Genomic DNA, 7,800 nt, shown 5'->3' with positions numbered 1-7,800 from the left:
GAAATATATATTTTCGTAGAATTTTTACATTTACTAATCTTCCTTTAAATGATGCTTTATCAAAAGAAGGCAGTATAGATACATAATTTAAATGATCCTAAAATTAGGAAATATTAATTAATTATTTCAATTTTATCGAATATCTTAGACCGTTTAAAGAATTGTCGATGTGTTTTGGACTAATTGTTAAAATCGTTTAAAATTGTACACTTTATCAACAATTGAAGAAGTGTGAATGTTTCCCAATTTGCTTGTAACATTTCTTAAACAAAATAAAACGAGAAATGAACTGTAAGATACATCGAGTAGCAAAGAATGTAAGAAAAAAAATATCTCTAACGCTAAGGTGAGATTTCGTCTCAAAAAATAGAAAGAATGATTACCGATTTATAATAAAAAAAAAGAAAAAGAATCTTTTCAATCATATGTGAATTTAAAATACAATGCCAGTGATAATTTGTCTCTGCTTGTGAATAAATGTACGTTAACATTGAATTCTATACTGTCACCATCATTTCAGTTTGATATTGAAAACGTAATATTTTTTCATTCTTTAGACTTTGTTCTCTCGGAACATACAAATATAGACATAAATGAAACAAAAATTGAGAAATAAACCTGATGAGAATAATCGATTTAAATATCACTAGAAATATTGAGTAAGATTCCTGAATTGTTAGCATTGAAATATATTTGTATAATTGCAATGCAAACGCTTCTTTAGGAAACAATGATATAATACAAATTTCAATAGAACAAAATGAAATATTTTTGTTAAATCAAAAATGTTAAATGTTAAATATATATATATATTTAATAATTAACTGTTAATGTTAATTAAAATGTTAAATGTTAAATATATATATTTAATAATTATTATTAAATATATATATATATAATAATAATAATTAATAATTATATTTAATAATTTAATTAATATAGTTAAATATATATATATTATTTAATAATTAAATATTTAATAAATAAACATTTAGCATATATATATATATATATATATATATATATATATATATATGTATATTTAATGCTAAATATTTATTTTAATGCACAAATTGATTCGTTTTAAAATATAAAATATTCGCTTTAATTCATGTATTATTTTAAATAATTTCCTATTAAATTGTATCCAAATAAAAATATTAAACATTAATTTTCATGATAAATTAGAAACAAACTTCAAGGCCAACCTAATACTAGTAATCGGATCGATACCGATACTAATGATGACATTTCATCATTCAATATCAAAGAGTATAATTCAATACTCAATGGGAAATATTGATACATATTGAAATTTTAGGTACTTGGTATCAATTTTCGATACTGATATTTCTTGAATCGATATCAAATCTAAAGTATTTATATCGAATCAATATCCGTTTGAAAATTCATGAATGTATCGATATCCATTTGATATCTTTGCCGGTGTATTGATAAACAAACGAAAAGTGATTCTGTAGAATAACAAATAAAATTTTAAGAGGCAGAAAAGAAAAAAAAGACAAAAAATTGCTCGCATTTAAATTTTCATAAAAATATCAAATGGGTATTGATATTTTTCATATCTTAATGTTATTCGACTTAAATGCTATTCGATACGGCATCACAATTTACGATAAAAATAAAAAGGAAGCAGTCTGGATAGCTATTTGTTGAAATTTTTCAAATAATTTTGATAAAAGAAATTTTTGGAAGGTCACTAAAAGTTGAAAAAGCGTACCTTGCATGCAATGACAAAGGTACATCAAAATATATTTTGAATGTAGCAATGCACAAGAGCATGCGACACTGCATACGGCACTCTGTCGAAGCAATTGCCTGTGTTTATTATTTGTATTGTGGAATACACGAATTTCATGTTTATGCGTCACTTTTGATATTTAACTTTTGATATTCAACTTCTAATATAAGAAATTAAAAAACATCGCAAAATTTTTAGATAATTTTAATGAAAATGTCTAAATTTTCTGAATATATTTCCGTAGATATTTATTTCATATATTTCAGATATTTATCACATATTTATTTCTGTAGATCACGTTAATAATCAAAAAACGGTACATGAACGTGTAGCATGAAAAATAACAAACAAATTAAACTCATCGCATAAAAGAATCTCAAGAAATTAAATAACAGATGAATTAGTCAAGCAAGCCATTGAAATAATACCTAACGAACACATTTGGATATCTAGAGTCTTTATAAAGAGATACAAGTTTAACATAAGGAAATGGACTAAAAAGTTAATCATAATCCAAGATCTAACTAAAGTTAAAGTTTACTTATAAAAATTTCGTGAACCAGGAAGCAAATCCTAGTTTTTTTTTCGAAAAAATATGTCCAAAGAAATTATTTTTTGGGTAAACAAAACGAGGATTAATCATTATAATTTGACTACTTCGCTGGTCAGGATCAACATAGCAACCATTGCATCCTGTGAATACGATGAAAAACAAAATGATCATGGAAATGTCCTGTATACAGCAATAGACGAAACATAACGATAAATAAACTGCGCAAATAGAAATGAAAATATCGAACGTCATAATATCGATAAGTTTCTAATGTGAGTAAATATAATAGCAATAAGAATTATCAATAATTTCTTTATTAATTAAATTATTTAAGAATCTAACTAGATTGAACTGTAGTTCCTATAATTTATCATCGCATCCTTTATTGTTATTGTTGACAGTTATATTACAATGTTACGTGCAATATTATCGTCCAAAGTATTTGAACTATATACATAAATAAGTTAGGTTAAATAAATTACGGTTAATTATTTTTCTAAGATTAATGTAATCAAAGTTACTAAACGAACAGTATTTTTTATGATAGTTTTATGTTTTATAATGTTTTATAAAATCAAAGAGTGTAAAATCTATGGGCCTTAAAATTGATTTATTTTTAAGTTAAAAAAACAAAAGGATATGTGAATGCAACGTAGGTCTGTACTGTTTGCGGTAAGATACCGTGTACGCAACGACAACGGTACAATACTTATACCTGTCAGAACGATTACGCTTTACCCCTCCCAAGGGGTAAAGAAATCCGAAGGGACTGGTCCCGCCTACAGATATCTGGTTGATTTGGGCTCACCGTTCTAAGGAAAATGGAGTAGTGAAAGAGAGAAAGAGAAGAGGAAACGAGAGACGAGATTGTTTGGTCGTGACACTCTCCACGATTGCTCACGATTTATTGATAACGATTCATGGTAATCTTTGGACATGCACGACTCACAATTCGTCCATTTATCCGCTAATAATCCTCTCGAAAAAAATCAATATGGCGTCTAACCACCATATAATTATAAATTTTTCTAGACTTAGCCGTTGCGATAACCAGTCATAGTATATTTCAGGTAACATCCTTAAACCAATCAGGGTACAGTTCAGCCGCATCATTAAAATCCTTTTAACAATCTAGAAGTAAAAATAAAGAAAGAGGGTGTAGGAGAAAAGTGAGAAAGAAAAAGGAAAGAGATAGGAAAGAGATAAGAGAAAAGAAAAAAGAGATTGTGTAAGATCTAATAGCAATACATACATGATAATAAATCCTTAGAAATTTACAAATTTATAATATAATTTATAATATTTTACGATAATAAATGAATATGAACTTTTCTCTGATCTCAAAAGGTCAAAAAGGGGAGAATCAAAAGAGGGGATGGCAATGGATATCCTCAATTTTCCGTCCCATCGAATAAGGATGGTAAATATGGTTTTATGTCGTAGAGCATATTTGGATCTGCTATTGATGACGATAATTAATATGCAGGGTGTAGCAAAAACTTTGTACACTCGAAATATTTCCATTATTTGTAAAAATATCACACAACGATAAACAAAAAATCTCACTTACAAAAAAAATGATTTTGAAATCTCCTCTATATTTCTATCTCCTCTATATCTCAAAAATTGAAATATCTCATGAGGAACTGAACATATATTAATTAAAATAATTAATTAATATAATATAAAATAAATTTTCAAACAGAGGAAAGTTTTTAATTTTCTTTATCATCGAACTATTAAACTTTTTTCAAACTCTTACTCTTTCTTTTTCTTTCTTCATTAATAGATTGGGTACTAAACCGATTTTGTAGGTAAAAAATAAAAGAAGGATTTATTGTCATACTTTTAATGTTAGATTTCTATTAAAAGGTATATTTTGGTAGCGTTTTTAAAATTATAATAAGAATAGAACTTTAACAAAGTTAAATAAAAAGTAGATTTTAAGTAGCTCAATAATATCGTTTGAACTCGATTTGCGTTAAGTACAAGCATTTTTATAATAATAAAAAAGCTTTCAAAATATAATAATAAATAATATTAAATATATTTATGGCAAACAATGTGTATATAAAAAAAAAATAGATTAATATTGGAAGTATAATTTTTAATTTAATTTTTTAGATTTATAATAAAATACAAGAAAACAAAAAGAAATAATTTTACTATTCGTTTTCGTCACTCAAGTTAGATTTAAATTCTACGATACTGAAAAGCAAGGTGTAATTGCTCTTACCCATTGCTTTTACATAATCAAGATATGGTGATATGGAAGTGTAATATCATTATAGAAGATTAAAAAAAAAAACTTCAGAATTTCTTTTCAGAATTCACTTTTCTCCCTTCAACTTATTTTCTTTTGAGTTTCAAATTGGAGCATCTCGACTTCTTTACATAGACAAAATTTAAAACAATAATAAATATTATTCTGAATAATTTATTTATTCATTAAAAAAAAAACAAATTATTAAAATTTTAAATATAAAATTATTGATTGTAATATAATTAGAATGTTATCATTTGTTAAATCAACTTAGTTGTGATTGATTTGCAATAAGAAAAAATGTAAAGATCATAGTACTAGTAATACAAATAACATGATATAATAATGATAATACAAACGAATCTTTATGTAAAATTATATGAAGTAGAATTTTATAAATCTTTAATGTCTTCATCAATTTATCAATTATTTCCTTTATATTAATTACTTAACGGCGTAATGTTTACAACTTTTACTTTGTGATTTAGTTTCAATTTCAATTCTAATAAAACATCCAATTGTTCAAATTTTTCTGCATTATGGCAAATCTAAAATATCACTAAAATATACATAGAAAAAATACATAACAGCATATGTGTAATAAATAATACAATTATGTATGAGTGATAAAATATTATGATTAACGTATCTTAAAATATTACCATTCTTAATTTATGTTCTATATCACCATTAGTTTCTGCATGTTTCCTTTTTTTGGGAAAATTCCTTAACGTTAAATCCAAAAAATCTTTCTATAATCTAACAAAAAGTAGAAACATATTAATAAATATATTTAAACTTTCTTCTAAAATATATAATACTGCTATTTTATCAGAGATTGTTACTTTTAATTGCTAATAAGAATTTTTTCTAAATAATTTTTCAAATGTAGTAAATTATTCTTGTACTATTAAAACGTTTTAAATTATTTCTTTTACCATTTTTTCAATTACATGACAAATAAAGTTAAAATTTTCACTGCTATTTATTCTTGTAACTTTTTTGCTTCTATAAAGTCAGAAATTCTTTTTACATTATTTTCTTAATTTTATGTTTCTTGGATCATACTTTCTTTGAAATACAACGTATTTTTGATGAATTAATAAATGATGGTTACATTAATGCCTAAAATACAAATATTATATTTTATAGACAATTCTGTCTATGTTATTATATATTAATATTTGCTGAAAATATTAAATCGTACTATAGATCTTTTATCTCCAATTTTTTTTTAACGATTAACTTGTGCATTAGATAATGTTTCATTTATATTAATGCTATATGTTTTAAGTTTAATATTTCGAAGAAATTTTTGCCTTTTATGGAATTAATGTTTCGCAAGAATGAGTTACTTAGTTGAAAATTTCATTTCATATAAAATTTTTTATTATTTTTTACTGAATCTTCTTTTCTAAAGCTTCTGGAACATCAACATCATCAAATTTAAAATCATCCATTGAAAAAACATGTCACTTTGTATTTTAATATTCTCTTTTCAACTGCTAACAGAGCTTTCACTACTATTATATCATCTCTCATATTCTGATCATTATCTTCTTTAAATAATACTCGAAATTCTTTTTTTTTGTTATTGATAATTGTACATGAGATAAACGCGATAAATTGATTTTCATTTATTATTTCTAACAACTTATTACCTGTATCGAAAGTTTCAGTAATATTATTCTTTTTATGTTTGTCATTCTGTTTTGATGGATCTTTTGGATAAATAAAATTTTGTTATTTAATATTTTTTGTACTAGACAAGTTATTCTAGTTAGTCTATTTATTCTAATCTATTTAGTATATTTATAGCATATATTATTTATCTCTTGATTTCATTGCTCAATTTGTGTAATTTCTTCCAAATTGATTTCAAAATCATCTTCAAAGAAATCATTTGTAGCAAGTGGTCTTTCATTATCTTCTAACCTTTATTGTATAGAAGTCTGTATTTTCTGAACAGTTTCTGGAATATTCAAATACTTAAAAATATTATAAACATAAATAATATATTCTCATTGATTATTTTAAAAACTTACAAAGTTCAAGTTAGAACATTTTCTAATGCATTGATGACGGATAAATTTTTTATTTCTCCGTCAATTTCTCTAAATTTACTTTCTTTTAATAAAATAATACCTCATCTGTATATCATAAGTCCAGTAATCATTACTTTATATTCAGGTAGTCCTATCAAATAATAATATTATTAATCCTTTTATAAATTAATGTAATTATTTAAAACTAAAATAAATTATTTAAAACTATAATATATCTCTGTAATAAAATCATACTTACAAAAGTATATTAAGAGTAAAATGATTCTAACAGTGCTAATATCTTACCATTTGTTAAATGTAATAGAAGTATCCATCTTGTTTTTGGCACTTATAATTGGTTTTATATTTTTTTACTTTAATATTTGGAATAATATTTCCAATTCCTTATATTTTGAAGTTGATATGTAATACATTTTTTTCCATCTATATTAATGTTAGAAAATAAAATACTATTAAAATAAGATATTATATATAAAATATGATATACAAATAAGATATTATATATAAAAATGCAAGTAAAAAATATATATGTATATATTGCATATATAAAATTTTGTATAAGTATACCTGGAGGATATAAGTTCCATGTAATACTGTACATATTTGTTAATTAAGATCTCTTGGTAAATATTCATTGTCATTATTTATCTCACGTAAATCATTTAATTACAATTGCGTTTTTACAAATTTTATTTTAGTATACACTATACAAAGTAAAACATAACCATAAAATGAAGTATCAATTTATATGGTAATTATAATGTTAACAAATTTCTACTGCTACAAGTAATTATTTTTACTTCAGTTGTATGAATAAATAGATCAACAGTCTTTAAATATCACATTTATGTTAACAAAAATGTTTTAAGCATTATATTATCATAACTTACAGTGTCATTTTTTGAAATACAGTGTCATTTTATAGAATCTCTTAATCAAATTTCACTCATAAAATTCACTCACTGATATTAAAGTGTTTTTGATTCGTTGTATAAGATCTTCATTCATTTTTATTATTTTATCAATAAAACTTGTTAATACATTTGTAGTTACCGAATACATCGTTGTTTATATTTAAATGTACATGTCTATATACATTCAAGTGTACATTTTTATATGTAACAATATGGTTTAAAATAAATAATCTAGAAATTGA

The 7,800-nt window shown here is 23.7% G+C and overlaps 1 long non-coding RNA gene across 4 annotated transcripts; it reads right to left on the bottom strand.

Annotated features, from left to right (window-relative positions):
* Window positions 1-5,011: 5,011 nt before the first annotated feature.
* On the bottom strand, window positions 5,012-7,781 carry LOC118449079 (uncharacterized). 4 transcript variants are annotated; one of them, XR_004840312.2, is made up of 7 exons: window positions 7,535-7,781; window positions 7,212-7,348; window positions 6,930-7,067; window positions 6,624-6,774; window positions 6,240-6,550; window positions 5,241-5,337; window positions 5,012-5,137 (listed from the first exon to the last, which is right to left on the bottom strand). It is a non-coding gene; the product is annotated as an uncharacterized LOC118449079 (long non-coding RNA). The 4 variants fall into 4 exon arrangements; XR_014982716.1 differs by having other exon boundaries at window positions 5,040-5,337; window positions 7,535-7,728; XR_014982715.1 differs by lacking the exons at window positions 5,012-5,137; window positions 5,241-5,337 and having other exon boundaries at window positions 5,790-6,550; window positions 7,535-7,723.
* Between the last annotated feature and the right edge of the window lie 19 nt (window positions 7,782-7,800).

This window comes from Vespa mandarinia, chromosome 11, assembly GCF_050613455.1.
Source record: "Vespa mandarinia isolate Hongniang chromosome 11, ASM5061345v1, whole genome shotgun sequence".
NCBI classification, from domain to species: Eukaryota; Metazoa; Arthropoda; class Insecta; order Hymenoptera; family Vespidae; genus Vespa; species Vespa mandarinia.
The sequence above is the reverse complement of the archived record's forward strand: the minus strand, read 5'-3'. Positions and strand labels throughout refer to the sequence as shown.